The sequence below is a fragment of the Cherax quadricarinatus genome, chromosome 80 (assembly GCF_038502225.1).
Source record: "Cherax quadricarinatus isolate ZL_2023a chromosome 80, ASM3850222v1, whole genome shotgun sequence".
In the NCBI taxonomy this organism is placed as follows: Eukaryota; Metazoa; Arthropoda; class Malacostraca; order Decapoda; family Parastacidae; genus Cherax; species Cherax quadricarinatus.
The window spans coordinates 6,616,363-6,639,766 of NC_091371.1; the positions used below are offsets into that span (position 1 = coordinate 6,616,363).

Genomic DNA, 23,404 nt, shown 5'->3' on the forward strand with positions numbered 1-23,404 from the left:
CCCACACTGGACAATACCTTGGCGTGTAGCTTGCGCTACACGTTTGATCCAAGGCAGCCAGCTTTCAGGGAGAAGGCTTACAGCTTTTCATCTCATTCCCTGCATGTATCAGCCTTCCTAGAGATTTTAACAATGCAAGGAATTCGCGAGAGCATGCGAATTGTGTGGGTAGATTGGTAAAGCACTGCGTACCTTGTCCTAAGGTTCGTAGGTTCGAGTCTCCTTCAGCCAGAGATCAGTGTGTGTATATATATATATATATATATATATATATATATATATATATATATATATATATATATATATATATATATGTGTATGTATGTGTGAATTTTTTTCAACCAATTACAAAATGGCCGAAACTTGGCAAGCACTGTTGGTACTCAGCTTACACACTGAGTGTCCGTGGTTCGATCCCCCGCTACGGGTGGAAATATAGGGCATGTTTCCTTACACCAGCTTCCCCCTGTTCACCTGGCTGATTCATCCTCCAAGTAATTGCTTAGAAATATCGCAAGTCGAGGAGCACATGTATATACAGTAATTTACTTATCATATCCTAGCAGTAATTAGGTACCTGAGTATTAGCCGACTAGTGTGGGTCGCATCCTGGGGGAGGTGCTAGAGTACCTTAGGGCTAGGATTTGAAATGAGCCGAGTTAGCATAACGGTTCTTAGCCCATAAAATTGAACTGTGAAAAAAAAAAAAAAAAAAAAGTGATGGAGCTCGTTTCGGCCGTTTATATAATCGAAAGTGCGAGCCATTGTCATGGGCTAAACGGACTCTTTTTTAAAAGTCACAGAGCACGTTTCTCCCAGTTATAAAATGACGAAAATTTTCTGAGAACTTTTCGCTTATTTTCAGAAAGAAAAAAAAAATAAAAGTCGCCCAGAACATTTTTCCCATTTTCCGAATGTTCGTCTGTGTGACCCTTACGGGTTTAGCGCTTGGTTATGATTATAATAATTCCGAATGCTCGAGACTTTCCAGCACGTTTCCCCCAATTCAGAATGTTCTCTCAAGGTTGCAAAGAAGTTTTAGCCACTTTTAAAATCCTCGAAACATCACTGGCATTTCTGTAAAAAAAAAAATATCGAAACGTCGTATATGCCGTGTGTGTGTCAGCGTGCCTCGTTGTGCTCCGGGTTTTCTCGTGTTTTCACGGTGGCTCTTACGTGCTAGAACTTTAATTTGTGCCATCAATCCTATACGATACATCCCTCTAGCGCCTGGAACCAATCTTGGCCGGAAAACATTATATACCGAGTCAAAAAAGGAGAATTAGTGTGCACTACCTAGCAGTTTACTGCCAGAGGGGAATCATAGGCCTGTGTCCCGTGTGAAAAAAAATAATAATAATTGAACTTTGTGTCAGAGGAAAGAAAGTCTCCCTGAAAACATTGAGTATACATAGTGTATAGTGTTTACTACAGTGCCTCCCTAGTATATAGATGATAAAGGCTAAAGTGTCATTTGAAAACAGGTGAATTTGTAAATGAAGTGATAAGCCTATAGAGGCAGGTGCCAGAAGTCGCCAGAAACTTACCACAGGTCAGCTGTTTTTGATAATCTTCCTGGCCTGCTAGTGTACTCGCATATAATCTAGTGATACCAGTGAATAGCAGAATACAGTGTTGTAGTAGCAACTAACCAGTATTATAATGGTACTTAGTGGAGTGGAGTGACTTTCATTAGTTTCTTTTTTCTTGAAATACCAGACGTTACTGTGAATTTCATATAACCTGTAGTTACCAGCGGTCGCAATATACACAACGAGAAGCAATTATTACTACAGAAAAAGCGTCCTTCCTCCAAAATTTCCACCAGTCAACTATAGTGATAATATAGCATTTATTGTGGTGGAGGCCAAAAAGAAAAACTAGAAAAGCTAGATACAGCGATTGATAAACAAGGGTTGAGGCTCGACCGTTCGTCACTGTAGGAGTTGCCAGCAGTCACCGGTTTCTTCAACACGCAAGTTATACTTTTGTATCAATCAAATAACATATTACTCGGGTAGAATTTTCCAGTAGATCCTTCATGTGTTAGCCCAAATCACCGACCAGTATGTTTTAAATAAGTGACCCACTGATCAGATCAGACTGGCTCCGAACCCTCGACTGGACCGAACCCTCGACTGGTCGAACCCTTGGCCGGTTTCAAACGGATTCGTTGGACAATAAAGCAGACTGTAAACGGATGGGGTTGTAGGCGCCCTTATAAACACAAACAATAAATATAAAACAAAATCCAGGAGTGTACTCCGGTAAGCTGTCCTGATATAAAAGTACAGTTAGAAATAGAAATACAGATAGCTAGAGCTTTACTTAAAGAGGTTATTAATAGAGTATTCAAGAGGTTGCTAGTAGAATTACAGTAAATCAACCATTCAAATCATTATGAAGCTGTGTGTAGTCTGCAATAAATCAAACAAACGGGCTTCCACATGGATAAATTGTCATTTTTGTGGAAATTGGTGTCACGCTCCTTGTGCAGATATCCAAGAACTAGCTACAAGCAGTATTAAAACAGGGAAGTGTTTTTGGGTATGCCCAAAGGAGATAAATCTGTGGACTAAAATCACAAGGGTATTAAAAGAGGATAACATCAAAGCTGCTTTCATAGACAACCTGGAAGCTTTCTACAACAGATGGGAACATAAAAAGTCTGGGCTGAATGGTACTGCCCTTGATACTGGCCATGTAGTCAGAAACTGTAAGGCTGGAGGTGATGTCCTGGTAGTCAGTAAATGTGGGGCTGATAGTGCTGTCCTGGGAGACAGTAATGGTGAAGCTGGAGGTGCTGTCCTGGGAGACAGTAATGGTGAAGCTGGAGGTGCTGTCCTGGGAGACAGTAATGGTGAAGCTGGAGGTGCTGTCCTGGGAGACAGTAATGGTGAAGCTGGAGGTGCTGTCCTGGGAGACAGTAATGGTGAAGCTGGAGGTGCTGTCCTGGGAGACAGTAATGGTGAAGCTGGAGGTGCTGTCCTGGGAGACAGAAATGGTGAAGCTGGAGGTGCTGTCCTGGGAGACAGTAATGGTGAAGCTGGAGGTGCTGTCCTGGGAGACAGTAATGGTGAAGCTGGAGGTGCTGTCCTGGGAGACAGTAATGGTGAAGCTGGAGGTGCTGTCCTGGGAGACAGTAATGGTGAAGCTGGAGGTGCTGTCCTGGGAGACAGTAATGGTGAAGCTGGAGATTTTGTCCAGGTAGTCGGGAATTATACGCAGGAAGGAATGCATATAAATGACCTCATAGGGGACAGGAGCCGTAGTGGGGAAACAAGTGTAGTCAAAGATAAGATAAAACCAATATTGCAAACAAGAAATACAACAGGAAATAGCAAACAAGAGGACTCCACTAGCAATAGTGAGGATATATTACCAAAAACAACTGGTGGGAGCTCCATTGTTGGTGCTAGGGAAGATAGGAATAAGACAGGTAAACATGCACCAACAGGGAATACAGTCACAGAAACCCAAGGCAAACGGAAACCAAACCTGTGCACATACTGTGCACTTGGTATCTGCAGACATGGGAAATCTGGAAAAACAGATGGGACGTGCAACTATGACCACCCTAGAAAATGCCGTGCCCATATGACAACAGGAAAATGCAAACTCCCTTCCTGTAAGCTTTTTCACCCTGAAATGTGTACCTCTTCAGTACAGGAAAGACTGTGCTATAACTTAAATTGCCAGGCACACCATCTAAAGGGGACAAAAAGATACAAAACATCCAGGCCATGGGAAAACCTGGGTAGCCACAGCCACTCAAGAGGGAGAGGTTTTTTAGTGCCAGGAAGGAAAAAAAACTGGCAGGAAATGGCAGAAATTGTACACCAAATCCAGTCATTCCTGGAGTGGAACCACAGTCGATGGCCTCCACTCCAAACCAACAGATACAGATACTAATGCCGGAAAAAAAATCCCCCCCCAGTACCAACAATACCACCAGTCCGATGACATTCTTCTTTGCAAATATACAGGGTCTAAAGCCAGCAACAAACAACAAAATACCTTTCATCCGTGGACTGCTTGCAGAGGCAAAGGCAATGTTCGCGGCTTTCACTGAGACCCACATAAAGGATCACTTAGACAACGAAATATGGATCCCAGGTTACAACCTATACAGATGTGACAGAGTGAACAGGCAAAAAGGGGGGGGGGGTTGGCCTGTACATTGCAGAGTCACTTGTTTGCACAGAACTGCTTAATGCCTCAAATGATGTAGTGGAAGTTTTAGCAGTAAAGGTCGAGAACCAAAACCTAGTCATTGTGGTAGTCTACAAGCCTCCGGATGCAACATCCCAGCAATTCCAGGAACAGCTGTTAAAAATTGACCACTGTCTGGAAAATCTTCCAGCTCCTGCACCCAACATCTTGCTCCTGGGGGATTTCAACTTAAGGCACCTAAAATGGAGGAATATAGCAAATAATATTGTTGCAGTAATAACACCAGGAGGCAGCTCTGATGAAAACTCACACTCACACGAGCTTTTAAATCTCTGCACAAAATTCAATTTAAACCAGCAAATAATAGAGCCTACTAGACTGGAGAATACACTAGACCTCATCTTCACTAACAATGATGATCTGATAAGAAATGTCACCATATCAAAAACAATATACTCAGATCACAACATAATTGAGGTTCAGACATGTATGTGCAGAGCCCCAGACCGACAAAATGAGATTAGTCACGAGGGAGCATTCACCAAATTCAACTTCAATAACAAAAACATAAAGTGGGACCAAGTAAACCAAGTCCTAACCGATATAAGCTGGGAAGATATACTAAGCAACACAGACCCCAACTTATGCCTAGAACAGATTAACTTGGTGGCACTCGATGTATGCACAAGACTTATTCCTCTAAGAAAAAGGAGGAGTAGATGTAAAATAGAAAGAGACAGGCGCTCTCTTTACAGGCGACGGAAAAGAATAACAGAGCGGCTAAAAGAGGTCAATCTATCTGAAATGCGTAGGGAGACACTGGTCAGAGAAATAGCAAACATCGAACTTAAGCTAAAGGAATCTTATAGGAGTCAGGAATCGCGGGAAGAACTAAAAGCCATAAATGAAATCGAAAGAAACCCAAAGTATTTCTTCTCCTATGCCAAATCAAAGTCGAGAACAACGTCCAGTATTGGGCCCTTACTTAAACAAGATGGGTCCTACACAGATGACAGCAAGGAAATGAGTGAGCTACTCAAGTCCCAATATGACTCAGTTTTTAGCAAGCCACTAACCAGACTGAGAGTCGAAGATCAAAATGAATTTTTTATGAGAGAGCCACAGAATTTGGTTAACACAAGCCTATCTGATGTTATCCTGACGCCAAATGACTTCGAACAGGCGATAAATGACATGCCCATGCACTCTGCCCCAGGGCCAGACTCATGGAACTCCGTGTTCATCAAGAACTGCAAGAAGCCCCTATCACGAGCCTTTACCATCCTATGGAGAGGGAGCATGGACACGGGGGTCGTCCCACAGTTACTAAAAACAACAGACATAGCCCCACTCCACAAAGGGGACAGTAAAGCAACAGCAAAGAACTACAGACCGATAGCACTAACATCCCATATCATAAAAATCTTTGAAAGAGTCCTAAGAAGCAAGATCACCACCCATCTAGAAACCCATCAGTTACACAACCCAGGGCAACATGGGTTTAGAACAGGTCGCTCCTGTCTGTCTCAACTATTGGATCACTACGACAAGGTCCTAGATGCACTAGAAGACAAAAAGAATGCAGATGTAATATATACAGACTTTGCAAAAGCCTTCGACAAGTGTGACCATGGCGTAATAGCGCACAAAATGCGTGCTAAAGGAATAACAGGAAAAGTCGGTCGATGGATCTATAATTTCCTCACTAACAGAACACAGAGAGTAGTAGTCAACAGAGTAAAGTCCGAGGCAGGCACGGTGAAAAGCTCTGTTCCACAAGGCACAGTACTCGCTCCCATCTTGTTCCTCATCCTCATATCTGACATAGACAAGGATGTCAGCCACAGCACCGTGTCTTCCTTTGCAGATGACACCCGAATCTGCATGACAGTGTCTTCCATTGCAGACACTGCAAGGCTCCAGGCGGACATCAACCAAATCTTTCAGTGGGCTGCAGAAAACAATATGAAGTTCAACGATGAGAAATTTCAATTACTCAGATATGGTAAACACGAGGAAATTAAATCTTCATCAGAGTACAAAACAAATTCTGGCCACAAAATAGAGCGAAACACCAACGTCAAAGACCTGGGAGTGATCATGTCGGAGGATCTCACCTTCAAGGACCATAACATTGTATTGATCGCATCTGCTAGAAAAATGACAGGATGGATAATGAGAACCTTCAAAACGAGGGATGCCAAGCCCATGATGACACTCTTCAGGTCACTTGTTCTATCTAGGCTGGAATATTGCTGCACACTAACAGCACCTTTCAAGGCAGGTGAAATTGCTGACCTAGAAAATGTACAGAGAACCTTCACGGCGCGCATAACGGAGATAAAACACCTCAATTACTGGGAGCGCTTGAGGTTCCTGAACCTGTATTCCCTGGAACACAGGCGGGAGAGATACATGATTATATACACCTGGAAAATCCTAGAGGGACTAGTACCGAACTTGCACACGAAAATCACTCACTACGAAAGCAAAAGACTTGGCAGACGATGCAACATCCCCCCAATGAAAAGCAGGGGTGTCACTAGCACGTTAAGAGACCATACAATAAGTGTCAGGGGCCCGAGACTGTTCAACTGCCTCCCAGCATACATAAGGGGGATTACCAACAGACCCCTGGCAGTCTTCAAGCTGGTACTGGACAAGCACCTAAAGTCGGTTCCTGATCAGCCGGGCTGTGGCTCGTACGTTGGCTTGCGTGCAGCCAGCAGTAACAGCCTGGTTGATCAGGCTCTGATCCACCAGGAGGCCTGGTCACAGACCGGGCCGCGGGGGCGTTGACCCCCGGAACTCTCTCCAGGTAAACTCCAGGTAACAAGCTTCGATTATTTTGCGATGTTTCACCCATTTTTGAAGCGTTGTGGGCTTACCGCTTAGTTTTGATAATTATCTTATCTTGTTAAGGTTCTATTAATACCCCTTAATTAACAAATAGAACTGCAGCCTATGGATCTTCAGATTATTTTGCTTGGTATATACAGTAATTCTTGATATTTGTCTTAAGTGAAATTCACTGTAAATCTCTCTTAATCCAATACTTGTAAACTGATTATTTCGAGTAATTCAGAATTTATTGGTCGCAATTTATTCCTCTTAATTACTTATATGTTGTTCCAAATTCCTCTGGTGTAACTTGTAATCATTTGCTAATTAACTGCAAGTAACTCGTAATTTTGGAATTTATTTTGTTACTGGTAAACCATCACTCGTGATTCATGATACATTATTACAACAAAGTCAGAAGTTCAAAATAGAAGGGAAAATGTGTTCTCTAGGTAAAAGTTGTATCTTTAAGCGGTAGCATTGGTGAAAGTAGTTGTAGTGGTAGAAGGGGATAGAGCTAATACTAAGACTTTAATATACGGTGAACTGATGTTGCTATCGATTTTTCCCTAACAGTAGTTCGAGCCTGACAGTGGAAGGTGGAATGAGACTCCCCATCCTTTCTTTCCTAATCTCATTTGTCTAGATAAAAATATTTATCAACTTTACATTCTCTCTCTCACTCTCATTTCCTTCGCTTGCTGTTTTATCTTCCTTCTTGCTCATTTCATACACATTCACATGACATATACATTCGTCCTTTCATTTATATATTTTGTTATACACATTCGTCTTTTATATACAGTATATATATTCTGGTCGTTGTCCCCTTTCGTATCAGTTCGTCTACATGATAGACCTCGCAACTATACCTGCTTTCGTAAACTCTTCAAGGTGATTACATGTTTCCAGTTGCCGTGGCCGTGTTGAAGAGGATTCGTTCCCTTTGATCCTTAACTTTACCATCTGACGAAGATGAGGCGAGGGAGTTGGGCATTCACGACACAGTGAGCACGCTCCTTGTGTGAACCAGCCTGTACCTTGTAAAGGCTAAGATGCTGTGAAACCTGTCTGTATACATAGATCAAAGGTATAAATTATATGCAAGTCGATGAATAAGACACGTCTTCTATATGCGAATATCTTTTGAGATTATTTCTTTTATTTCACCAGATACTTTATTAGATTCATTGAGCCCATGGTGAGCGAAACTTCTGTCAAGATACCCAGATGTTGAACACGATGTCTCATTGTGAATATTAAAATGGCATACAATACCGACAGGTTGGTAAGCAAGACACACGTGCAACAGTTAAGTATCTTTATTTCGAAACGTTGAGTACAGAAAAGTTGGCAGAAACAGTAGTGGGTTATGGACTGATTACATCGTCTTCACATTTCTACTACTACAACTTTTCTGTACTCGGCTGAAGAAGCCTACTCTGTAGGCGAAACGTTTCGGAATAAAGATGCTTAACTGTTGCACACGTCTTAACAAAGAGTCTCATTCGTCATCAATGACTGCCATTAAACCATTCCACTCCTCTCGTCCCTTGAGACAATACATTCATAACTCTTGATTCTGGTGATCCAAGGAATTAGAGCTAACCTCCCTGTGCTGATCCTAAGATTTTGCAATTTCCTATTAAAAATAATCTTCATACATTTGTGTTTCCTTCGTGTGGGCTCGAGCCTCAAGACCATCCCGAGAAATTTCGGTTAAACCATACCCCCGGCCGGGATTGAACCCGCGGTCATAGTCTCAAAACTCCAGCCCGAGTCAAATTTCGGTTACAAAGTAACATTAACTGCAGCTCTGCTGGAGCGAGGTCTTTGAAGTTCAGTCAGCTGCAACTGAAATGGTATGTATAAACTGACAAAGTGCACTGAATATTTTTATAACGACAACGTTTCGCCCACACAATGGGCTTTAACAAATGGATAGTAATAATGTTTGTAGAATTACCGACAATATGTTAGGTAAAAGGACACAAGTGCAACTAATGTGACACTTTAGGTAACGGCTTGACAAAGCTCCTGCAGAGCGAAACGTTGCCACAATAAAATGTCACAATTGCACTTGTATCCTTTTACCTCAGGATAAGATAAACAGGAAAAGGGGAAGGAGGATTTAAGAAAAAATCTTAATGTTGATATTTGGAAATTCTTGATAGGTTACGGTATATTCACTCATGGTTTACACCAGACTATGTTGCCTCGGTAGTTTTATGGACACAGTGGTGCCTATGCTAACCTTCCTATGGTGTAGAAATGTAGCTAGTTGGATGAATCTTATTGAAGCTAGCTGGCCCAGTGGCCTAGGCTACGATCTGGAGTTTTGAGACACTCTGACAGCGGGTTCAAACCCCACCCGTGGTATGGTTTGTTTGCAATCGTGTCATTACGATTTCGTGAGTCAGGATACTTATATATAGTTAAAGGCATTCATTCAGTGTCCTTAAATGTACACAAATGTACTTTTCCGCAGGTTGTCGGTATCACCACACCATTTACAACCTCTAAATATGGTGTTAACAAAGGCTTTTTGCCTGCCTGAAGCTTTTCTAGTAGCTACTGAACCCTCTGTGGTCTGCTTGACGATATTCTTATTACCCGAAGAAGACGAGGCGTGGGAGTAAAGTGTTCACAACATGTTGAGCACGATCCTTGTCAACTGGCTAGTCCCTCAAGACTAAGACGGTATGAAACCTACTGTATGTGGCTCCCGGACAATTTGCCGAAGGACATTTCACCGAGCGTACATTTATCCGAATGGACATATGGTCAAACTGACAGTCATGATCACAGCATATTTATCAAACATTACAAAGAAGAAATAATAAACAAAATTAAAAAGGCCATGAAATAACAAACGTTACCTAATTGTCCGTTCGGCCAAATAGTTGACGGCGCAATTTCCGTTCGGCCAACTGTCTTTCGGTCAAATGTCTGTCTGTCAAGTGTCCACCGGTTATCTGTCCATCCATGCTGTATACAGGGAGACAGATTTGAATACCTGAAGTGCGAAACTAATCCTGTGTGATAAAATACGATATGTACAACATGTAGGTAGCTTTTGTTCCCACTTTATAATTATCGTACAGGGATAGGAAGACACGACTTAAGTATCTAATTTTAATACAAAACGACGGATGGATCGCTGGGTGGTTGTGAGAGCTCAGCGTGTTGTGTGTATTGCATTAAAGGGAACAAGAAACGTTAAAATAAGTGTCAGGTTTGTTTTTGCGTATCTTAATTTCTTCGAACTTTGATTAATATCTCCTCGTAAACATTCTGACCCACCTTTGCATCTTCATAGTGCTGGAAGCAACATTGTGACTAGTAGTTGCCGACAGTTATTATGTTTGAAAATTAGATATGAGACAGTCTGATTTTGTCTGAGAATCCCGAAAACGGCTGAACTTTAATTTTAAACTTTCCCTGGTTGTCACTGCAGGCGGCTTTTGTTCTCCAGCACAAGAAGGTTATATATGACATGTCATCTTTACTACCGTAAATAAACGTGTCTTAGAAAGTTGATTGTTATTGCTGTTAAATGCCGCCATGTTTGTGAAAAAAAAATCGAAAACAAACAAATGTATATTCAAGATTAAAACATGAACTGCAGCTGCTAAACCTTAATGAAAGAAATTTAGAAATTTAAGACGAATGAGCAACCATAAACTACCTTATTCTTGCTAGGACTAATTTTGCTCAGAATTCACTTTCCAGACAAAAAAAATGGCGGTGTCTTGAAACTTGTAATATGCCTTCTTGTCTTGCTTGTCGAACTTTGGGAGGTATATTACATTTGTGAGTGAATGGTGATAATGTATTGAATTCCGGAAAGTGCTAAATCCTTGTGGGTCATTCATCGCAAAATTAGAAGGCTCGCTCCTCCATCCGCTAATCGGGGCCCGGTGTCTCACTAGTCAGACTTGATAATCCCTGGAAGGAATGTTGCTGCTGCTGCCTCCTAGATTGTCCTGAGATGTGATCGTCTAGGCTTGCAAGCTATCTCCTGCTCAGTATTCAGAGACGTCGGCAGCGCTGAACGAAGCGAGATAATATGCTTTACAGCCAGCCAGCGTGAAGCGTCAAGCAGCTGAGAATCCTTTTGCTGAGCTGAAATTTTTTATTTCCTAGAAATGTTCTTCGTGCTTATGCGTGTTTATATTGATCGTGATACTGTACTGATCGCATTATGGTATTAAGAGATTTTAGCGGTTACTTCTGTATAGTTATTAATTGTGCGCTGTTCTTTTTTGTGTTTTAATCCATCCCAATTCCTCTGTAGACCACCATTTGAACATTAAAATGGTATAAAATACCGACAGGTTGTTAGGTAAGACACATATGCAACAGAGATAAAGATACCTAACTGTTGCATATGTGTCTTACCTAACAGACCACCATTTGTTGAAGATCTCGAGCAATAGAGAGAAGAGCAATCTGAACGCACTTTAAAGAGCAGGGAGGTAGGGAGAAGGTAGTCACTCTTCAGAAAAAAGGATTTAAGAATGTGATCACACTGATTTAACTGTGGCCTTATTTTTCTTATTTAACTGCGTCCTTAGGGACCGTAGTCGTCTTTTTGACGCCTTAGGTTAAGGAGGTAGGATTTTTTTTTTAATAAATTTTCTTAAGAGTTCAAATTTTACTCACGAAATCTTACCACCACCATTGCAGAACTCTCTTGCTGTGGGTTCGAGTCCCAACCTTTCTGCGAAATGTTGAAATAATTAAGTGTTCGAAATTATAAGTAAACATTTTAATTCATATTTTGTATTTCAATATAAATAGAGCAAGTCCTCGTTTAACGTTATCTATAGGATCTTGGAAACTGCGACTTTAAGCGAAACGACGTATAAACGAAACCAAATTTATCATAGGCTAAACGATATAAACATCAGGGGGTGAACAGTGCACCTTTAGCACCCATTGCAACAGGGTTAAATCAAGGAATAAATGCAAAGCAAAAATTGTAAGAAGCATCACCTACCATCACTCAATTCTAAAACAAACGTGTGGACTCCACATAGACAATGGCCCCAGCCGGGAATCTATTTTCTAGAACAGTGTACAGTAACATTAGTTAGATTTTTTTTTTTGTCAGCGAGAGATGGAGACCACGTGAATAACATTTGTAAAACCAAATCATTGCGCCCCAGTTTGACGATGTAATTTAAGCAGGTATGAGTTGGACAATTACAATTCTTTTTTTTTAAATTACATTTAGCTTCAATTACGGTTACTCCAAATCTGTAAGAAGATCAGCCACCTAAGGTAGTGGCTTAGCCTCCCACAGTGTCAACATTTTCACAGACAATCACTACAGTAGCGGCGTCTTGTGGGAAGGTGTCACTGTAGAGGCTACCAGATCAACTAAGAAACAAAATGCTTTTATTCTGGGATTCTAGTCACTTTTCCTATACTTTTTCAAGAAATTTGTATAATCTCTCACAGCCTCGTACATTTATCAACCTCCATACCCCCCCCCCTCCTCCACACATTCACCGGCACCTCGCCTCCTTCCCTTCCCCCTTACACACTATAGTGTTCACCCCTCTTGCACATTTTCTCTCGCCCCCTCCCTCTTCCACACTACCTTCATCCCTCGCCACTCTCCCCCTACCACACAAACCTCACTCCCGCTGTAGCCTCTCCATAGAAATTATCCCCACCTCTCTCACTTCCATGTGTATATTTCCTCATAAAGGTGTAGAAAAGCAGAAGTTTAGTGTGCGTCGGTGGTTTTGAACCTTGTGCCGAAATACTTCGTTCCTACACCTCTTTATCTGCAACTCTCCTCTTCTACCCCTCTCCTGCCTCCCTCGCTTCTCTCACCATTGCTGGGCTCGGCCACGCCCGGTACACCATTCTCTGCTGGGTCTGTGCCGCTTACGGCCTGAGTGGACACCTCGTACTCCCTCCAGCCTAAGTTTATTATCAGGTCGCACATTTGTGGCATCGGCAGGGCAGGAGAATGTGGTAAGAGGAAGGAGGGAATAAACGCAGAAAAGAACAAAGGGCGAAGGACAAGGAATAGGTAGCAGCGAGAATATTTCTGCAATGTCGTTCGCTCTTGTAAATTATTCTATAGTTTACGTGGTGTAATTAAAAGTGTTCCTTTAACGACATCGATGAGGGAATAGCGACATAAGCAAATTTGCTGACGACACCAAAATAGGCCGTCCACTTCATTCTAATGAGGACATTAGAACACTCCATGATGATTTGAATAGACTGATGCAATGGTCGAAGTGGCAGATGCAGTTTAATATAGACACGTAGGCAACAGTTATGCAACTTTATTCCGAAACGTTTCGCCTACACAGCAGTCTTCTTACCTACCAAAGATGTATAGAGTTGAAGAACAACCTGAGGACTTTTATTATACTACTTGCTATGAAGCCTAGGATTCTGTTAGCTTTATTGCGAACACTTATGCACTGTTGTCTTGATTTCAGATTACTGCTAACCAGAACTCTTAAATCCTTTTTGCAATCAGTAGTATTAAGATATACATTATTTAGTTTATATGTTGCATGGTTATTTTCCTGTCCAACATTTAGAACTTTGTATTTGTCGATAGTAAACTGCATCTACCACTTCTCCGGCCATTGCATCCATCTATTCAAATCATCCTGGAGTGCTCTAATGTCCTCATTAGAATGAATTGGACGGCCTGTTTTCGTATCATCAGCAAATTTGCTTATGTCGCTATTTATTCCCTCATCTATGTCGTTTATGTAGATAGTGAACAACAACGGCCCCAACACTGACCCCTGAGGAACACCGCTTGTGACGTGCCCCCCATTCTGATTTCTCCCCATTTATGCAAACTCTTTGCTGCCTATTTGTCACTCATGCCTCTACCCAGGAAAAAAATTCTCCTATTCCGTGTGCCTTAAGTTTTCTCAACAGCCTCTGATGTGGAACTCTATCGAAAGCCTTACTGAAGTCCATATACGCAATATCATATTCAATACCATGATCTACCTCCTCAAATACCTTAGTGAAGAAAGTAAACTCGTAAGACAGGAACGCCCCTTTGTAAAACCGTGCTGAGATTCATTAATCAATTTATGCATAATAAAATAAATTTATGCCTTTCAGAATGGCTACGAATTGCTTCGGCAATTATTGATTCCATAAATTTACCGACTATGGAGGTAAGGCTTATTGGTCTGTAGTTCGAAGCTAAGGACCTGTCGCCTGCCTTGTAACTAGTTATTACATTTGCCATTTTCCACTTGTCTGGCACTATGCCAGTTTGTAGTGATATATTGAAAAGATTAGCCAAAGGTATGCTAAGTTCCTCTTTGCATTCCTTTAAAACCCTTGCAAACAGTTCATCAGGGTCTGGGGATGTGTTAGGTTTTAATTTCTCTATTTGTCTGAAGACCATGTCACTAGTTAACGCAGTCGTGCATAGTTTATTATCGTCACTGTTCTACATAATTTATTTCTGGAATTTCGCTAATATCTTCCTGAGTAAAAACTGAGAGGAAGTTACGTTAGGTTAGGTAAGGTTCGTCAGGAAACAGGACAAATGTTTCCTGACGCGGGTCTTAGTCAGATGATGACCCGCCTTTGGAGCTTTTGGTCATCTGACCGAGGCCTTCCGCTGGCTTACCGGTCCACCCCTTTAAAAATTATGGTCATTTATAACCATTGTTTTTTTTTTTGAGAGGAAGTAAATATGAAAATTTCAGATATTTCCTTATCACTGTCGGTGATCTGACCCGAGTTACTCTTAAGTGGGCCAATCTTGTCCCTAATCTTACTTCTGTATACCTGAAAGAACCCTTTTGGGTTAGTCTTCGAATCCCTTGTGATTTATTAACTGCCCTTCCCCTCTTTTGATACGCCTATATATGCCTCTCTTTTGACCAGTGAGATGTTTTAATCTATTGCTTATCCATCTGGGATCACTTTTGTTAGATCTAATTTCCTTACTCAGGACAAAAGTCGTCTGGGCAGCCAGCACTATGCTCTGAAATACGTCATAATGGCAACCAACCCTACCTTCCTGACACATAGTAAGGTCGTCCCAGTTTAGCCTACCCAGGTAATTTCTCATACCCATAAAGTCTACCAAGCGGAAATCTGGGACAGCGACTTTATTGCAGTTATCTGGGTAATTCCATGATATATTGAAACTAAGTGATTTGTGATTGCTTTTCCCTAGTTCATCACTAACTCAAGATTATTTACTAGTGATTCTTTGTTGGCAAGAACCAAGTCGAGCAGATTGTTTCCTCTAGTTGGTTCTGTCACAAATTATTTTAAAAAGCAGTCTTGAACCGTATCAAGATTTCCTGTCACATTGTTGCAATCAATTTGTCTAAAGTTAAAATTTCCCATTAACACATTTTCATATCTAGATGCCTTATGAATTTCATCCCACAACAGCTTACTGCACTCCCTATCAAGGTTTGGGGACCTATAAATCACACCCAAAATTAATTTTTCACGATCCTCGAGAAACTGTAGCCAAACAGATTCTGTGTCCGATGTTTCTAATCTTACATCTTGTCTAACACAATTTAAATTATCTCTGTCATACATCGCCACTCCACCACCCTTCCTGTTGACCCTATCAGTGTGGAATAGTTTATAATCCTGTATGTTGAACCAGGTCTCTTTTATAGCAATAGTATCTATATTACCTGCACTTGCAAGTAATCTTAGCTCTGTCTAATTTCTTAGACTCCTACTATTTGTATATTAAACTTTAAGGGAGCTAGTCACTTGATTCCCTCTACTCTCTCTCTCTATTGGTTTGTTGAGCAATTGCTATACCTTTACTAGCAACTTTATTTTGAATATTGCCTTTTAAACATATCCCTGGGGTATCCTGGTAATATCTGATGTTTTCAACCCTAATACTGCAGTCTGTTTCCCACAAACACCCATACCTCTATAATCTATCAGTTTAAATTCCTAGACAAGTTATCAATGATCCCCTCAATCGAATTGGCTAATGCAACAACTCCAACCCCAGAGAGATGAGCCCCATCCCTTGCATACATATCATGCTTGCCATAGAATTTGTCCCAGTTATCAATGAATGGGATTGCAAGTGCCTTGCAGTATCTGTCTAGCCAGCAGTTTATACCAATTGTTCTAGACATCCATTCATTGCCCACTCCCCTTCTAGGCAAGATGCTACATATGATTGGGATCCCTCCCTTAGACCTGACAACTTCTATGGCTGACCTGTATTTATTCAGCAGCTCCTGTCTCTTGCCCTTCCCAATGTCATTTCCACCAGCACTAAGACAGATAATGGGCTTGTTCCTATTACCTGACATATTATCCAACCTGCTGACTATGTCACCAACACCAGCTCCTGAGAGGCACACCGTGTCTGACCTTCCTATCTCTGTTACAAAAAGCACGGTCCATATATCTTACCTGAGAATCTCCTACAGTTAGAATATTCTTACCTTGATTAGCAGGGGAGTCACTAACCACTGAAGTACACTCGTCCTGGAGAACAGAGAATCGATTTCCTACCTTCACATCTTCTCTATTAACCTTCCTTCCTTGTTCCTGAACTGTGAACCACTTGCCACTTAGAGCGGCTGCAACTCTCTAGCTCATTGCTGGTATCCTTTTCCTCACCAGCCAACTATCTTATCTCGACTAGTGTCATCTTGAAGGTCAACCATATATCTCTGAGCCGCATGTCCACTGCCTAAGTGATTGTTTTGCTTAATATTAAGCCAAGTCGATTAAACATGGCGGAAGTAGGAGTTTATCACGATGTTCAAGCCAGGGGCCGGAAGCCTTCTCTTCTGACTACTGCAGAGTACCGCACGGGCTGGAAGCCGCTTCACCACTGCTCAGTATTTCAAGGAGTATAGAGACACTGACCACTGTTCAGTAATATATTGACTGGAGAGACATTGATCACCGCTCAGTATTACAGGCCAACTAGCATTATTTACCGCTTTTAACAGAATCAGCTGCATATTTTTCGACACGGATAACATCACTGCTCTCCAGTCACTAAGACACAACCACGGGACAACGTAAGACTTTTCACATTCATTACTTACTGATACGCCTTAATGAGTGGTCTTGACAATAATGTACATTCAGAGATACTGGTTACAAATATATATATAAAAGTACAGGAAGTCCGTCTTGCATACATTTTCATTGAAACAAAGAATTTTCGAATTTTAAATTTAATGATTTGTACTTTGACATTAAAGGGAGTTGTATTAGCCCAGATTATTATTATAATAAAAAAGAAGCGCTAAATCATAAGGGCTATACAGCGCTGCTTATTAGCCCAGAATGCCACTAACTTTGTAAAGATGATAGAATCACCTCGAACAAATAATTCAGCAGTAATATTCTCCAGAAGTTAGGCCAGAATATTTTACAGAAGTTTGGAATATTATTAATAACTCATAAAGGAACTACCGAGCCTCGACTCTTAATCTTAGAATTTAAATAGATTTTCACTTGAGTTTTTTGAAGTATTTATAGTATATAGTACGAATTATGCGGGTTATTAAGTTTAAAGTTTATCTACTATACAAAGAGTCACTAAGTCTTCATGTAACCTGCTTACATGAATCCCTAAAATAGGGATTAAGGTAAAGTGTGTGTATATATATATATATATATATATATATATATATATATATATATATATATATATATATATATATATATATATACACAGACATGCATACCACTCAGTGTACCGCATATATTCTGTATGTATAGTGTTGATCAGTCATAAAAAATATTCTTTAGAAGTGTCTCACATAAGTTACATATACTAATTAACTTTTATTTATATTCATTAATTCATGGCACTAGACAAATTATATTATTTTTTCAGAATGTAATTACGCTTGAAGTCTGTCCTCGAGTTAAAAGATATTACAGAAATAATTATTTTCGCAAAACTTTAAATTAAAACTCTTAATTCATATTAAAAAATGGGATATTTAACTAAGAAGTCATATAAGGAAATGAGATGATGTCAACAGAGGCAACATCTGTGACTGTCGTCGTCGTCCTCCATGTCTGTACGTCGTCCTCCATGTCTGTACTTCGTCCTCCACAACTTCATAACATCATTCAGACCTCCAAAGCTTCCTCCATCTCCCATACCTTGGCAACCTTCCTACTTTCACAACTCTCTCCAGACATTTGAAACAAGCTTTCTCTTCTATATTTCACCATTTTTTTTTCAGTTAAATATGATAGTTATTAAAATCGATGAGATTAGAAACTAAATTATAGCTTAGTGTTGACAGTTGTCTTAGACTGATTGTTCGAACACGACAGAGTGCAGAAACAGAGTACACAATAACAGTACACGTGTTCGTAAAAGTGTAGCAGTGGTTTAGATATTCTGAACAAGTTTAGAGGTCAGCCTATGTATGTTCAAAATTGTAATTAAATTTACTTAAACCGCACAATGGACATTAGCAGCAGACAATACAATGCTTAGAACTCGGTCCTGAAAATGAATGTATCAGGTGTTTGTGCGTGCGAGGCTGTTAATGGAGGTCAAGAACCACTCACGTCTGTCCCTATTGGCAGCAAATTGCTAACTACTGACCTCTGAGCAACTGAACTCAGGGTAAGTGTGGAGGGGAAGAAGGTAGAGCATCGCACTCTGCAGTTTCCCAAATCGTAGCCACGACTACTGCTTATTATGTGTATAGTATATATGGGGTGGTACAAATCACCTCCAGTATCAAATTTATTATACATAAGAATGATAAAGAAGGGCAAGACTTTAGCTCAGCTATCAACAATGAAAGGACCCCATTGTTATAGACAATGAAAGGGGGTCCACTGTTATAGACAAAGGGTTCCATTGTTATAGACAGTGAAAGGGGTCCAGTGTTATAGACAAAGGTTTTCATTATTATAGACAATGAAAGGGGGTCCATTATTATAGACAAAGGGGGGTCCATTGTTATAGCTGCAATCCTATCAGTACAAATTAAACAGTGAACACTAAATGTACAGATTTTTGTTACACCAAACACCACAAGCAACAATCACCAGCAAAAATAGGCAACACCATGGCAACTACCAGCACCAATCACCAGCTAAAATAGGCAACACCATGGCAACTACCAGCACCAAACACCAGCTAAAATAGGCAACACCATGGCAACTACCAGCACCAATCACCAGCTAAAATAGGCAACACCATGGCAACTACCAGCACCAATCACCAGCTAAAATAGGCAACACCATGGCAACTACCAGCACCAATCACCAGCTAAAATAGGCAACACCATGGCAACTACCAGCACCAATCACCAGCTAAAATAGGCAACGCCATGACAACTACCACCACCGCCAATCGCCAGTAAAAATAGGCAACACTATGACAACTACCATTACCATTACCACCACCACACGACTACCAATCACTAGCAGCACCACCACTTCCAGTCTCTCCTCTTTAAAACCTCTATTGAGTTATTTATTACAGTGCCTAGCCTGTGACACGCGGAGCTCCGTATTGGCTCTTCCTTCTCTCTCTCCCTCTGCCTAATATACATTTCTTAATATTTTTGATGATTACTAACAGCCTGACTGATCAAGGCGGTATTTAGAGGAAAGATTCTTCATTTCCCCATGTTTTAACACTATATTATATATTATAAAAAATATTTAAATATTAACGTTTTGGGCTCGAGTCAGTGAAGTAAGATACGGAAGACGCGAATCTGTGTACCCGGCTATATTACCGTAGCCCAGTGGTGAGATCTGCGCCTCTCATTACTGAGGTCCGGAGATCAAATCCCCGGATTGAAAAACCAAAAAACTTATAACACACAAAAAAGTCAGTGATTTCTTCCAATTTGACATATTATCAAACATTCCTTGATGCTGGTGAGGGGCTCTTGATCTAGAAGATTGTATCTGTGCTCCAGTTCCTTATATTGAGCCCAAATGCCTTCTACCCCTCCAACAGGTGCTGTATAATCCCTACAGGTTTAGCGCTTCCCCACGAGTATTATTAAACATCGCCGATGATTACCTTTAAAGTTGCTGACATCGTTGTTCCTTCGTCTGAAGGTTTTCGTTTGTAAGTTGAAATTGCCTGATGCGATCGGTTTCAAATATTCACCAATGACTTACTGTACCAAGGAAAAGTTTTTTTTTTTTTTATTCGCCGGTATTCTCCCGGCCCGGGTCTTTTCCAAGTAGTGGTGACCCGACCTTGGCTCCCTATCTGGGGAGTATCTCGAGACCTAAGTCTCCCATGGGAGGAGATACAAGTACCCCCTCATCTTTGGGACCAACTGTCCCCAGGCCTAGCCACATTCCCCGCCCTCACGGGGCTCGTAGGGAGAAGCTAGGCCTCTGGTCTGCTATCTGCCCCGCCTCAAAGGGGCTCGTGGGGATGGCAGTCTTATGAGCTGCAGGTGATAATAAGCTCAGGCTAAGGGAAAGGTTCATACAATTATTGGTATGTGTAGGTGGCCTCTGGTCACTATTGTATACACTAATGCTGTTTTATTCCAGTCAGTTTGTGAAAGCTTCTGAATGGCTACCTAGAATAAAGTTGGGATTTTTATCGTAGTATGTGCCATTTATGTTTAAATGGTGTGGAATTTTTTTCCATTAAGTGTTTGTGCCCCTCCAAGAACAGCTCAGTCTTAAATGGCTGACGCATTGTGACAGAAAAGTTAATATTTTATGTAGTAATGTTTATACGTATTAGGTTGAACGCGAGTGGTTTTGTCTTTCGTTTCTTCTCTTGTAGGAGTGTGGATGTTAGCATCACTATGATCACGTCTCTTAACTCAGGGGTCAGTTAGGAGTGTGGATGTTAGCATCACTGTGATCACGTCTCTTAACTCAGGGGTCAGTTAGGAGTGTGGATGTTAGCATCACTATGATCACGTCTCTTAACTCAGGGGTCAGTTAGGAGTGTGGATGTTAGCATCACTATGATCACGTCTCTTAACTCAGGGGTCAGTTAGGAGTGTGGATGTTAGCATCACTATGATCACGTCTCTTAACTCAGGGGTCAGTTAGGAGTGTGGATGTTAGCATCACTATGATCACCTCTCTTAACTCAGGGGTCAGTCACATGGTAACTTGGTTATTTTTTTATGTTATTTTTCAGTACTGTTTTGACTTTTTTTTTTACCAGTATTGATTTTACTAATTTATTGCATGCTTCTATCACCCTTTTGTTTTTCTTCAGCCATTATTTGTTTCACGTACTGAATGCTGTTTCGCCAGCCAGTGGCTTCGTCAGTCCAATACAAAGAAGAATGGTGGAAGAGGAGGAGGAGAAGTTTGAGGTAGTGTCCATCAGTCCATGACTAAACACATCAACTCCAGGCTGAGGGACTGATTACCTCAAATTACAATTCTTCTTCCACCGTTCTTCTTTATATTGGACTGAAGAAGCCACTGGCTGGCGAAACGTTTCCTCATCAATAAAGATTCCCAAATATTGCACACTTGTCTTATTATTCAGCCTCACATAAACAATAGCATCAGCTGACATAGCTGATGTTATTGTTTGTGAGGTAGTCTAGAACCCATTATTAAGTGTACTGCTTTATAGCATACAGCATCGTATATTCTCTAGGTGTTAAATACGACCTTAGCTGTTTCGTGATATAAACAAGATTTTGTCTTGAGAGACGCTCACTGTACTGAAGGTCGTTAAATCAGTGCCTTGGTTCATTGGCCAATCACAGGCAAGCCCATCAAAGTTGAAGCAACGTGGTTCATTTGCGGTAAGCATTGGCAGACTTGCCTAGCTGCTGGTTGAGCACGGTGCACACTCTGGCTTCTGCTTTGATATCTATCACCGTGGTGTACACTTATTATTCCAGCTGTACATATTGTACATACTTGTATATATCTGGTGAAGGCAAATATACATTATATTGAGTTTTGTTTGCTCCACATTCCCATTATGACCAGGTCTCACAGGCCATTTTTTTTACCTGTGTTCGTAATAGACAGGGACCCACAAGGGATGACACATTAAGGAATACAGGAAAATATTAAGTACCATACACAGCGTCAGTTCTACACTCCTGAAATAAACTTTGTGGGTTTAACACTGATTCGCAATGCTTGGTAACCGACTCGTCACGACGACTAAATTCGCCTTATTTTTATATGGCAAAGATAAATTTTACAGACGTAGTTATCCTACCTCGGCTCAGTTCAAAGCCCAGACCTAAGGTAAATTACCACCCTCAGGATGCCACCCACAACAGTCAACTAACACCCAGGTGCCTACTTACTGCTAGGTGAACAGGTGTAAGAAACATACCTAGCGTTTCCACCCCTGCCGGGGATAGAACCACCGACCCTCAATATGTGAGGTAAGGGCGCTACCAACCGAGCCACGGGACACCCAGATGCCTCTTTAACGTGCTGTACCTTGGTCTGACTGCCATCTCCAAGCTGCCTGTGGCTTTATGCAAATTTTAATTGCTAATTTAACTGCACAATAGCTAAACGTGACCTGAATTTGGGATATTACAAGCGATTTGGCTACAATATATTCTAGAAGAGAACGTATTTCATATCTAGAGTTCCCTTCTGTAACTATTCAATTAAGAAACGTTCAGTTATAAATTTCATGACAGGTTTCGAAGTTTTAACTTTTGTATGCCTTTTCTAGTAGGCTTCAATTTGTGTATGCCTCTTCTTTAACTTGTGTATGCCTTTTCTGGTAAGCTTCAAATCGTCAGTGCTATTTGGCTACCTTAGAAACTTGCATCGCACTCTCTCTTTGTGTAGAGTGAAGTAGAGGGGGCTAGGCTTGTAGAATATGAGGATACCTAAATTGGTTCCCCAAAGCGATCAAAACGCACCAACTTGTTTTAAATGGAGAGCGACAAACTTGTAACGTCATTCAGAATAACAGCGACATCAGTGTAGTAATGTCGCCAAGTACTAGATAAGAACAAAGTAGGAACACTGCAACAGGACTACTGGCCCATATTTGCCAGGTCCTTGTTAAACCCAAACCCACTAAAAATATATTCTCCCAACCAGTTATCAATATTACCCAAGAAATAAGCTTTGATAACTCTATTAACTCAAGTGCAATTCCCACTCAAATCCATCCCCTCTCACTCGTATATTAATCTAACCTATATTTAAAACTATCCAAGCTTTTAGCATCAGTGATCCTAGTGTATTGTCAATGACAGAACTCCCCTTTTATTTAAATTAATCTTCCCAGGGATCCCAGATTTTTGAAAGGTTTTGACTCTCGAAATCGTAACGACACGACTGCAAACGAACCATACCACGGGTGGGGATAGAACCCGCGATCAGTCATAAAACTCCAGCGCGTCGATCTGGAGTTTTACGACTCTGATCGCGGGTTCTATCCCCGCTC

The 23,404-nt window shown here is 41.1% G+C and overlaps 1 protein-coding gene across 4 annotated transcripts in view; it reads left to right on the forward strand.

Moving 5' to 3' along the window:
- LOC128702415 (roundabout homolog 3-like) overlaps window positions 1-23,404 on the forward strand; it is a 1,608,794-nt gene that overhangs the window by 1,403,371 nt on the left and 182,019 nt on the right. The window lies entirely within an intron of this gene.